The sequence below is a fragment of the Scyliorhinus torazame genome, chromosome 6 (assembly GCF_047496885.1).
Source record: "Scyliorhinus torazame isolate Kashiwa2021f chromosome 6, sScyTor2.1, whole genome shotgun sequence".
In the NCBI taxonomy this organism is placed as follows: Eukaryota; Metazoa; Chordata; class Chondrichthyes; order Carcharhiniformes; family Scyliorhinidae; genus Scyliorhinus; species Scyliorhinus torazame.
The window spans coordinates 45794412-45807497 of record NC_092712.1 but is presented as its reverse complement, the minus strand read 5'-3'; the positions used below and the strand labels follow the sequence as shown (position 1 = coordinate 45807497).

General features: G+C 48.2%; 1 protein-coding gene across 3 annotated transcripts in view; it reads right to left on the bottom strand.

Annotated features, from left to right (window-relative positions):
* The window catches only part of galnt11 (UDP-N-acetyl-alpha-D-galactosamine:polypeptide N-acetylgalactosaminyltransferase 11 (GalNAc-T11)), a 375834-nt gene that overhangs the window by 295623 nt on the left and 67125 nt on the right, over positions 1-13086 (bottom strand). The gene's annotated exons all lie outside the window — the stretch shown is intronic.

The window sequence follows — 13086 nt, the reverse complement described above, 5'->3', positions numbered from 1 at the left end:
AAATGAAAAAATCAATCCGGGAGTACACTTTGTGGACATGAGAGAAAAACAAAAACTCCTTCGTTCTTGGCCGTCCGAACCTCCACGGATCTATCCCTTCTATCTGCTCCATAAACCCTTCTTATCAGCAGCTGGCACTCTCCCTGTCCTTCAACTCAACCGATCCAACCTCGGATCAACGACCGTATTAAAGACCCCCCCCCCCCCCCATGATCAACCTATGCGAGTCCGGGTCCGGAATCGTGCTGAACACCCGCCTCATAATCTCCAGGTACTCTGGTCTTTGCTTAGCAAAGCTCTCCTGGAGGAAGTTCACCAGCTGCTCCGTTGACCACTGGGCCGGCAATCCCAGTCCCTGAGCCTCCGCCATATTTTTCTGTGCTGCAGACTCCACTCCCTTCTTTGACCAACAATCTCTCCTTTTCAGACCACTTCTGGTCCACAAATCCATACACTGATGGAGAATTCTTCTCCTCTACCTCACCAATCTCCTATTTTGCCGATCAAATCCTCCATAAGTCGGGGGAAAAGGTCTCAAAGGTCCATCACGAGCGGCAGCTACCAAATAAGCGACCACTCACTCCATGGCCGCCATCAGAAGTCCCGATAGCTGCTCATTGTTAAGTATATTCAAAGCTGAGGCGGACATATTTTTTAAAATCTCCTCAGCAATTAAGGGATATGGGTATTGGGTGGGAAAGTGGAGATGAGTCAGAAGATCAGCAATAATTGTATTGAATGACAGAGAAGGCGCGGGGGCCACATAGTCTACTCATAGAACATAGAACATAGAAAATACAGCACAGAACAGGCCCTTCGGCCCACGATGTTGTGCCGAACCTTTGTCCTAGATTAATCATAGATTATCATTGAATCTACAGTGCAGAAGGAGGCCATTCGGCCCCCTGAGTCTGCACCAGCTCTTGGAAAGAGCACCCTACCCAAACTCAACACCTCCACCCAACACCAAGGGCAATTTGGACATTAAGGGCAATTTATCATTGGCCAATTCACCTAACCCGCACATCTTTGGACTGTGGGAGGAAACCGGAGCACCCGGAGGAAACCCACGCAGACACGGGGAGGACGTGCAGACTCCGCACAGACAATGACCCAAGCCGGAATCGAACCTGGGACCATGGATCTGTGAAGCAATTGTGCTATCCACAATGCTACCGTGCTGCCCTTAAGAACAAATAAATCTACACTATATCATTTTCCCGTAATCCATGTACCTATCCAACAGCTGCTTGAAGGTCACTAATGTTTCCGACTCAACTACTTCCACAGGCAGTGCATTCCATGCCCCCACTACTCTCTGGGTAAAGAACCTACCTCTGATATCCCTCCTATATCTTCCACCTTTCACCTTAAATTTATGTCCCCTTGTAATGGTGTGTTCCACCTGGGGAAAAAGTCTCTGACTGTCTACTCTATCTATTCCCCTGATCATCTTATAAACCTCTATCAAGTCGCCCCTCATCCTTCTCCGCTCTAATGAGAAAAGGCCTAGCACCCTCAACCTTTCCTCGTAAGACCTACTCTCCATTCCAGGCAACATCCTGGTAAATCTTCTTTGCACCTTTTCCAGAGCTTCCACATCCTTCCTAAAATGAGGCGACCAGAACTGTACACAGTACTCCAAATGTGGCCTTACCAAAGTTTTGTACAGCTGCATCATCACCTCACGGCTCTTAAATTCAATCCCTCTGTTAATGAACGCGAGCACACCATAGGCCTTCTTCACAGCTCTATCCACTTGAGTGGCAACTTTCAAAGATGTATGAACATAGACCCCAAGGTCTCTCTGCTCCTCCACAATGCCAAGAACTCTACCGTTAACCCTGTATTCCGCATTCATATTTGTCCTTCCAAAATGGACAACCTCACACTTTTCAGGGTTAAACTCCATCTGCCACTTCTCAGCCCAGCTCTGCATCCTATCTATGTCTCTTTGCAGCCGACAACAGCCCTCCTTACTATCCACAACTCCACCAATCTTCGTATCATCTGCAAATTTACTGACCCACCCTTCAACTCCCTCATCCAAGTCATTAATGAAAATCACAAACAGCAGAGGACCCAGAACTGATCCCTGCGGTACACCACTGGTAACTGGGATCCAGGCTGAATATTTGCCATCCACCACCACTCTCTGACTTCTATCGGTTAGCCAGTTCGTTATCCAACTGGCCAAATTTCCCACTATCCCATGCCTCCTTACTTTGTGCAGAAGCCTACCATGGGGAACTTTATCAAATGCCTTACTAAAATCCATGTGCACTACATCCACTGCTTTACCTTCATCCACATGCTTGGTCACCTCCTCAAAGAATTCAATAAGATTTGTAAGGCAAGACCTACCCCTCACAAATCCGTGCTGACTATCCCTAATCAAGCAGTGTCTTTCCAGATGCTCAGAAATCCTATCCTTCAGTACCCTTTCCATTACTTTGCCTACCACCGAAGTAAGACTAACTGGCCTGTAATTCCCAGGGTTATCCCTAGTTCCTTTTTTGAACAGGGGCACGACATTCGCCACTCTCCAATCCCCTGGTACCACCCCTGTTGACAGTGAGGACGAAAAGATAATTGCCAACGGCTCTGCAATTTCATCTCTTGCTTCCCATAGAATCCTTGGATATATCCCGTCAGGCCCGGGGGACTTGTCTATCCTCAAGTTTTTCAAAATGCCCAACACATCTTCCTTCCTAACAAGTATTTCCTCGAGCTTACCAATCTGTTTCACACTGTCCTCTCCAACAATATCGCCTCTCTCATTTGTAAATACAGAAGAAAAGTACTCATTCAAGACCTCGCCTATCTCTTCAGACTCAATGCACAATCTCCCGCTACTGTCCTTGATCGGACCTACCCTCGCTCTAGTCATTCTCATATTTCTCACATATGTGTAAAAGGCCTTGGGGTTTTCCTTGATCCTACCCGCCAAAGATTGTTCATGCCCTCTCTTAGCTCTCCTAATCCCTTTCTTCAGTTCCCTCCTGGCTATCTTGTATCCCTCCAATGCCCTGTCTGAACCTTGTTTCCTCAGCCTTACATAAGTCACCTTTTTCCTCTTAACAAGACATTCAACCTCTCTTGTCAACCATGGTTCCCTCACTCGACCATCTCTTCCCTGCCTGACAGGGACATACATATCAAGGACACGTAGCACCTGTTCCTTGAACAAGTTCCACATTTCACTTGTGTCCTTCCCTGCCAGCCTATGTTCCCAACTTATGCACTTCAATTCTTGTGTGACAACATCGTATTTACCCTTCCCCCAATTGTAAACCTTGCCCTGTTGCACGTACCTATCCCTCTCCATTACTAAAGTGAAAGTCACAGAATTGTGGTCACTATCTCCAAAATGCTCCCCCACTAACAAATCTATTACTTGCCCTGGTTTATTACCCAGTACTAAATCCAATATTGCCCCTCCTCTGGTTGGACAATCTACATACTGTGTTAGAAAAGCTTCCTGGACACACTGCACAAACACCACCCCATCCAAACTATTTGATCTAAAGAGTTTCCACTCAATATTTGGGAAGTTAAAGTCGCCCATGACTACTACCCTATGACTTCTGCACCTTTCCAAAATCTGTTTCCCAATCTGTTCCTCCACATCTCTGCTACTATTGGGGGGCCTATAGAAAACTCCTAACAAGGTGACTGCTCCTTTCCTATTTCTGACTTCAACCCATACTACCTCAATAGGGTGATACTCCTCGAACTGCCTTTCTGCAGCTGTTATACTATCTCTAATTAATAATGCCACCCCCCCACCTCTTTTACCACCCTCCCTAATCTTATTGAAACATCTATAACCAGGGACCTCCAACAACCATTTCTGCCCCTCTTCTATCCAAGTTTCCGTGATGGCCACCACATCGTAGTCCCAAGTACTGATCCATGCCTTAAGTTCACCCACCTTATTCCTGATGCTTCTTGCGTTGAAGTATACACACTTCAACCCATCTCCGTGCCTGCAAATACTCTCCTTTGTCAGTGTTCCCTTCCCCACTGCCTCATTACATGCTTTGGCGTCCTGAATATCGGCTACCTTAGTTGCTGGACTACAAATCCGGTTCCCATTCCCCTGCCAAATTAGTTTAAACCCTCCCGAAGAGTACTAGCAAACCTCCCTCCCAGGATATTGGTGGCCCTCTGGTTCAGATGCAACCCGTCCTGCTTGTACAGGTCCCACCTTCCCCAGAATGCGCTCCAATTATCCAAATACCTGAAGCCCTCCCTCCTACACCATTCCTGCAGCCACGTGTTCAACTGCACTCTCTCCCTATTCCTAGCCTCGCTATCACGTGGCACCGGCAACAAACCAGAGATGACAACTCTGTCTGTCCTGGCTTTCAACTTCCAGCCTAACTCCCTAAACTTGTTTATTACCTCCACACCCCTTTTCCTACCTATGTCGTTGGTACCAATGTGCACCACGACTTCTGGCTGCTCCCCCTCCCCCTTAAGGATCCTGAAGACACGATCCGAGACATCCCTGGCCCTGGCACCCGGGAGGCAACATACCTTCCGGGAGTCTCGCTCGCGACCACAGAATCTCCTATCTATTCCCCTAACCATTGAATCTCCTACAACTATTGCTTTTCTATTCTCCCCCCTTCCCTTCTGAGCCCCAGAGCCAGACTCAGTGCCAGAGACCTGGCCGCTAGGGCCTTCCCCCGGTAGGTCATCCCCCCCAACAGCATCCAAAACGGTATACTTGTTTTGAAGGGGAACGGCCACGAGGGATCCCTGCACTGTCTGCCTGTTTGTTTTTTTCCCTGCTCCTGTTTCTTATCTTTTTATGTCACCCCATCTAAAAGTTTCAAAATTTTGTGAGACAATTATCTTAATTTTACTATTTTCTTAATATAGTGAAAATTTTGAACCATTTCAATATAATATTTTAGAAGATTAATGAAAGCAGAGGCTTAATAGTATAAGACACAATAAAAACAGAGACCAAACAATAAGACACTGGACCCAAGGACACTATAAGTAAATGATTTGTAAGTATTGTGCAGCTTGATTCAAGTTCAAGGTCTACCATCAAATTAAATCAATAAAATTCTTCAACATTCTGAAATGAGACAAAGCAATGAAATAAAAAAAGATAACACTTATTGCACACAGATAACACAGAAAGCCTGATGGCCAGATCAACTATACCTGTACATAATCATTGTACATGGATGGTACACTAGTACATCATTTTTTCAAAGGCGTTATTCCCACTTTGTAACAATTTCTATTAATTGATAAAAGTTTAGAATAAAGTTGAGAGATATCTAGGGTGGGTGATGAAACCCAGTTTCTCACCCAGGGTCAGTATCCTTACTCCATTTGGTTCAAAGTGAAGCTCATCCTCATTGGCAACTATCACTGGAGCCTCAAATCCAATCTCACCAGGTTAACACATTATCGTATACCACCTCTGGCCTCTGTGTTCAGAAGCAACTTAAGAGGGATCAGATGAAAGGTTCCTTTCTCTTCTTCCCCAACTTTCCACCCCAGCTAGACTCATCGGAACCTGTTCTGCCAGGCTCCGATGGCCGCAGCCCCTCCCCCCACCTCACTCCCATTCACTGGCCGGCTTAAACCAGCCAGCGTGGAGGCCCCCGCCCGGGTCTCTTTCCCCCTTGCCCGGTCCCAGGAAAACCAAGAAATCCCCTTTAGCACACAAACCCCGCATACACCCAAGCCCCAAAGAACCATCATTGCAAGTGAAAGTCCCATCTCTTTCCTTGTCCAAATATATACAACGTTGGCTCATTTAGCACATACACCAATACGCAGTGAAAAAATACAGTTCCGTGAGGCTACATCGGTACATGACCATTTCTCAATTCAGCCACAGTCCTTCTGCCTTCGCAAACTCCTCCGCTGCTTCCGCCGTCCCAAAATAAAAGTCACCCTCAACTTCGCTGGGTATACTATGCCGCACTGCACCTTACTGACGTACAGTGCCTTCTTCACCCGGCTGAAGGCAGCCCGCCTCCTCGCCAGCTCCACCGTAAAGTCCTGATATATGCATATACCAGCTCCAGCCCACTGCACCACCCGCTTATGCTTTGCCCAGCACAGGACCTTCTCCTTCACACTGTACCTACGAAAACACAGTCACTGCTCTTGGCGGCTGTAGCCACCTGAGTTGGCCACTTACCGACTTAAAATTGAGAACTGCAAAGGCTGAAGGGAAATTCAGCCAACACAGGCAAAGACTAGCAAATACAGAAATCATGGGCGGGGTTCTCCACCCCCACGCCGAAGTGGCCGCGCCGTCGTGAACGCCGTCGAGGTTCACGACGGCGCGGAACGGCCCCGGTCCCGACCGATTCAGACCCTGACAATGGGCCAGTATCGGGGCCGCGTCATCTACCCGCGCCAGGCCTTGTCGCCCGCGTAAAAGCGGCGCCGCATAGATGATGCGGCCGGCGCCGCATAACGGACGTCATCCGTGCATGCGCGGGTTGGCCGGCGCCAACCCGTGCATGCGTGGTTGCCGTCCTGTCCAAATCCGCCCCGCAAAAAGAAGATGGGGGACGGATCTTGCGGGGCCGCGGAAGGAAGGAGGTCCTCCTTCAGAGAGGACGGCCCGACGATCGGTGGGCACCGATCGCGGGCCACCCCACATTGCAGGTGAAGCCCGGTGCAGGATCCCCCCTCGCCCCCCCACAGGCCGCCCCCCCAGCGTTCACACACAGCCCACGACTGCAGCGACCAGGTGTGGACGGCGCCGGGGGGAACCCGCCGTTTTGGCCTGGCCGCTCGGCCCACCCGGGCCTGAGAACAGCGGGGGTGCCGGAGAATCGCCATTTTGGGTGTCTCCGGCGATTCTCCGGCCTGCGGCCCGCGAAACTCGACCAAGCCGTTCCCGCCGCTTGGGAGAATCGCAGGAGGGCGTCGGACCGGCGTCCCCGGAAATTTTGGCGGCCCAGGCGATTCTCCCACCAGCGTGGGAGTGGAGAATCGCGCCCCATGTGTATTGAGACCTGTAAGGAACCAGACAGCGCTGAAACCAGCAGCCATCTGCATAGTAATACAGCAGCCATCTACATAGTAATGTGCGATTCCCAGGCACAATGGCAACAGTTAAGGTAAACAAAGCCAAGCCAGACTCCTCGGCGCCAGCAGGAGCCAAGACAAAGGAAGGCCAACGGACACTTAGGGACCGCCCAGCGATCAGAGAACTGCTCCAGCATTGGAGAAATCGATCCACGTGATCGGAAAGTAGTCCAATCACTTGGAACCAGGTACGGGGTCCGCCCCGAAGGGCGGGAAGCCCCTGGGGACTATAAAGTAAAGCCCCCAAGTTCAAATCGTCCTTCTTTGGCAGGGTCACTCAGCAACTTGAACCAACCCTTGACAGTGACCTGCCTCGTTGCCATCAACCAAGTAAGTCTCAAGTCAACGCTCGCTACGAGATAGGCACTCCTAGCTACCAGTCTATACCAGCTTTTGAATCCTGCAGACTCAGAGCCTGAATGAAAGGCCATTCGTTCCCCTGACCTGGTGGTCCAGTCCAAAGCTAAGTATATGCCTTTTAGTGATAGGAATAGCATAGAAAGTAGAGTTTATGCATGAGTAGTGATTTACTGTGTATAATAAATGTGTTTTGATTTGAATCTGACTAATTGGTGTGTTGAGTTATTGATCATTACTTGAACTTGAACCTCGTGGCGGTATCATAAAGATACCTGGCGACTCTAGAGCAAAGGTTAAACAAACAAAGCAAATTACGATTTAAGAGCCAACCAAAATTTAGCAACACGGCTCACTCTCCTTTGGTACAGGCCTCCACGGCCGATGAGCCAGATCCAGTTCATATCGGGAGGGATCATCCCCCTTCCCCAATAGCTTCGCCAACATCGTGGCAAAATACTCAGTCGGCCTCGGGCCTTCCACTCCTTCGGGCAGACCCACAATCCTCAGATTCTGTCGCCTGGATCTGTTTTCCAAGTCCTCCATTTTGACTCGCAGACCCCTGTTGATCTCTATCACCTTCTGCATCTCCTTCCCCATCGAGGTAAGTTGATCACTGTGCTGCAATAATGTCTCTTCCACTTCCTTCAGCGCCTCACCCTGCTCCCGCACCTCCGCCACTGCGCTCAATACCGCCGCCCTCACCGGGGCAATCGCCTCCTCCACCAGCACTTTCAATACCGCCCCCATCTCCTTCTTCATCGCCTCCGTGTGTTTTGTGAACTGCCTTTTGAGTTCCATGGCCATCACCTTAGTCATTTCTTCAGCAGGGGGCAATGCGGCCTCCCCTGGTGCCCCAGCCTCCATTTTTCTTGCCGTCCCCGCGGTGACCTTTCCACTCCAAGACGGACTTTCAGCCGCTTTTATCACGGCCGTTTTTTAACTTATTTTCGACATTTCCCTTCACTGTGCCTGCTCCCTGCTTTCGCCACCTCCATTGTCCTCCAATGTGCGGCTGCCTCCTGCCCGCCGTCACCAGAAGTCCCTCTCTTCAAATGTAAGCTAATAGGAATTCAGGACCGGCACGTTCCTGAAAGGATAAGTATGCCAAGTTTCGGGAACCTTGGATAACGACAGATATTGTGTCATCTTTCATTTCCTCACCCTACAGTATAAATATCTCCCACTTTCCTTTTAGCCTTGACAAAGGGTCATCTGGACTCTTTTCCCTTAGCTCTTTTCCCTTCTTACAGATGCTGCCAGACCTGTTGAGATTTTCCAGCATTTTCTCCTTTGGTGAGAGATATTGTGAGTCGAGTCAAAAAGATAAAAGGAAGCATTTGTCAAGGCTAGGAGGCTGGGAACACACAAAGCAAGTGTGGAATCCAAAGTAAGTAGAAAGAAACTTAAGCAAGGAGTCAGGAGGGCTAAAAGGGGTCACAAAAAGTCATTGGCCAGCAGGATTAAGGAAAATCACCAGGCTTTTTATACATATATAAAGAGCAAGAGGGCCACCAGGGAGAGGGTTGCCCACTCAAGGACAGGGGAGGGAATCTATGAGTGGAACCAGAAGAAATGGCGAGGAATTAAATGAATACTTTGCGTCAGTATTCACTAAAGAGAAGGACTTGGTGAATGATGAAAGGCAGAGGGGCAATTCATTTTTGGAGAAGCTTTGGGAGATCAGAATTCTGATCTGCCTGATCCTGAGTCCACAATTCTCTCACAGTAGGATAGTTATATAACAGTAATAATCTGTAAAGCAGAGCAGTCTTGTCTGGGGACCAGGAAGAAGCTAAAACATGTCACGTGAACCAACTTTTTGAAGACATTCAGCCAGAGTCCAAAAGGGTTCTAATCAGAGCCAAATCTGTTTTATAAAGCAAGCATTAATTTATGCCATGCTAATTTTGATAGATTGAGAGCTGTATGTTTATTTTCTGATTGTTTAATGGGAAATTGTGTAGTCGTGTTAAGGGGTCATTTTCTTTTCGGGTGTGAAGTTAAAAAGTTTAATATTGTATTCAGAATAAAGTTTTGTTTTAGAAATATCAAAACCCTATTTTTTCAAACGATCACTCCTGGAGAAAATCATTCTTTCCACACAGTCTTACAAATAATTTAATAAAAAATAGATTTAGGGTACCTAATTAATTTTTTCCAATTAAGGGCAATTGAGCGTGACCAATCCACCTACCCTGCACATCTTTGAGTTGTGGGGGCGAAACCCACGCAAACATGGGGAGAATGTGCAAACTCCACACGGACAGTGACCCAGGGCCGGGATCGAACCTGGGAACTCGGCGCCTTGAGGCAGCAGTGCTATCCACTGTGCCAACAGTCTTACAAATAAATTCAAATATTTGGGTTTCGGTGCAGTATCTACGCCACAGTTGGGGTCTGGTCTGAGATATTTTCCACGCTATTCTTTCTACAATCCTTTAGAAGCTCCTCTTCCGAGAATTGACCAACCATTTTTATTACTTTATGACCACTATATTTATATAAACTTACTATTTTGTCACTTACGATCTCCCAATTGTATATATTCCTTTTGAAATACAAGTTAGCTTCAAGTCACTTCCTTTATCTTCCGAATGCAAATTTCCATTCATGCTCCATCTTAGCTCTATTCATATCCACTTCATGCGACTTGCGTTCACATCTTCTTTATGGATATTTTACCCTTTGTAGGCTATTGTCTCCAATTCAATTAAACCAGTCACACCCATACAAGCTTGTTTCCTAGTATATGGCAATGTGACATTGCAAAAAATAAATAATAAGACTCTCATTTCCTTCACGAGACTTACTTCAAAGTATACAGATTATTTGATTTGAGTAAGACAGGCTGATCAATGCTTTTCCAAAATGACCAATTTAACGAAATGTCACCAAAAGACATTTGTGAACCAGATGGGTCTTTATGACAATCAACAGTCTTACAAATTTGGGCAGCACGGTAACACAAGTGGATAGCACTGTGGCTTCACAGCGCCGGGGTCCCAGGTTCGATTCCCTGCTGGGTCACTGTCTGTGCGGAGTCTGCACGTTCTCCCCATGTCTGCGTGGGTCCAAAGATGTGTAGGTTAGGTGGATTGGCCATGAAAAATTGCCCTTAGTAACTGGGATACGGGGATGGGGTGGAAGTGAGGGCTTAAGTGGGCCGGTGCAGACTCGATAAGCCGAATGGCCTCCTTCTGCACTGTATGTTCTATGTTCTAACAGTAGATCACCATTACAGAGAATAACTTCTGATTCCAGATTTATTAATTACATTTAAATTCCACAAGCTGTTGTGGGATTTGAACCACTGTCCCCAGTGCATTAACCCGAACCTCAGGATGATTAGTTCAGTGTCATTGCCGCTATGCCACCGCCTTCCTCTAATTTGTGGTTAAAACATTAGAAAATATATATATTTTTTTAATAAATGTTTTTTTATTGGGTTTTTGAACAAAATATATTTACCGTTATGTACACAGAATAAGATAGAAGAGAAGGGCACACACAAACATACCCAAAAAAAGTAATAATTAAAAAAAAAATAACTGGTAAGGTATTATGCACCAGCTCAACAGCAGCAACTCTGTACAATTGGCAATATTATTTACAATACATAAGTAGGCATCTGTTTGGGGGGGGGGGCTGGGGAGGTGCCAGAGAAACAATTACAGAGGGCAATACTCGAATGGGTCTGATGTTGGTGTTGTCACTTGCTTCTACGGTCGTATTTAGCTGCCATTGTCGTCTCGCGCTTCAGCCGTTCGTCCCGTCTTTTGCCTGGATTCTCCTTGCTCTCTGTTCCTGGAGATGCCAAGTTTGTTATCGTTTCCCGTGCCCTCCTTCTGGCTATCATTCCCCTGCCTCCCTCCCACTTCCCTGGTTCTCCTCTATTGTTCCCTGTCTCTTCACTCTTCTCCCCCCACCTCCCCCCCTTCTGCCCTCTCCCCTCCCTCCTGTGGTTCGCCTTTCTTTCCTCTTAGGTTTAGCTGTCGTCGTCCTCTCTCCCGGTCTTTCTCTCCCTCTTGTGCCTTGGCTACTCTCCCCTGTTTCTTGGCTACCTGGCTAATCTTCTGCTTGTTTGTTGGCCACAAACAGGTCCCGGAACAATTGGGTGAATGGCTCCCGCGTTCTGTGGAAGCCGTCGTCTGACCCTCGGATGGCGAATTTGATTTTCTCCATTTGGAGAGATTCTGAGAGGTCGGACAGCCAGTCTGCAGCTTTGGGTGTTGCTGCTGACCGCCAGCCGAACAGGATTCTATGGCGGGCGATCAGGGAGGCAAAGGCAAGGGCGTCCACCCTCCTCCCCAGGAATAGATCTGGCTGGTCTGATACCCCGAAGACCGCCGAAGTCCACCCTCATCCCCACCACTTTGGACATTGCCTCGAAGAAGGCTGTCCAGTACCCCGCAAGTCTGGGCAAGTCCAGAACATTTTGGGCGTGATTAGCCGGGCCTCCTTGGCACCGTTCACATCTATCCTCCACCTCTGGGAAGAACCTACTCATATGGGTTCTTGTTAAGTGGGCTCTATGTATCACTTTTAGTTGCTTCAGGCTAAGCCTTGCGCATGTGGAGGTGGAGTTGACCCTTTGCAGTGCTTCGCTCCAGAGTCCCGACCCTATATCAATCCCCAGGACCTCTTCCCATTTCTTTCTTGTTGCGTCCAGTACGGTGTCGGACCTTTCTACCAGTCGGTCATACATGTTGCTATAGTTCCCTTTATCTAGGATGCTTGCGTCCAGTAACTCTTCCAGTAATGTCTGTCGTGGCGGTTGTGGGTACGTCCTTGTCTCCTTTCGTAGGAAGTTTTTGAGTTGCAGGTACCTTAGCTCGTTCCCCCTGGCTAGGTGGAATTTCTCTGTCAGTTCATCCAGTGTTGCGATCCTGCCGTCCATGTACAGGTCCCTGACTGTCAGTGTCCCTCCGTCCTGTCCCCATTTTTTGAAGGTGGCATCAGTCAGCGCTGGTGTGAACCTAAGGTTGTTGCAGATGGGAGCTTTGTCTGACATTTTGGTCAGTCCAAATTGCTGCCGTAGTTGGTTCCAGGACTGGAGGGTGGCTATCACCACCAGGCTGCTGGAGTGTTTTTTGGGTGGGGATGGGAGTGCCGCCATGGCGAGGGCCCGGAGGGTGGACCCCATGCAGGAGGCCTCTTCCGCACGCACCCACTCGGCTTCTGGCTCCTTGATCCATCCCCTTATTCGCTCGGCCATCGCCAGCCATTGGTAGAATTGTAGGTTTGGGAGGGCTAGCCCCCCCTGGATTTTGTTTTTTGTAGGACCTTCTTTGGGATCCTAGCATTCTTCCCCCTATACGAATGCCATGATTAGTTTGTCTAAGAAAATATTTTCTTAAAGCATTTTGGCTTTTGTAACAGGACCAGGGTCAAATGAGTATACCATATTTGGGATTAGAATAGTTAGGTAGTTGTTTCTGACCGGCACAGACGCAATGAGCCTAAGGGCCTTTTCTTATGCTGTATACTTCTATGGGCTGGATTCTCCGGTCCCCCAGCCGGGTGTTTCCCAACAGTTCACTGTTTGCTGGCAGCAGGAATCTCTACTCCCGTCGCTTGTCAATGGAATTCCTCATTGAAGCCACCCCACGCCGCCGCAAAACCCACTGGCAAGTGCGCTTACAGCGG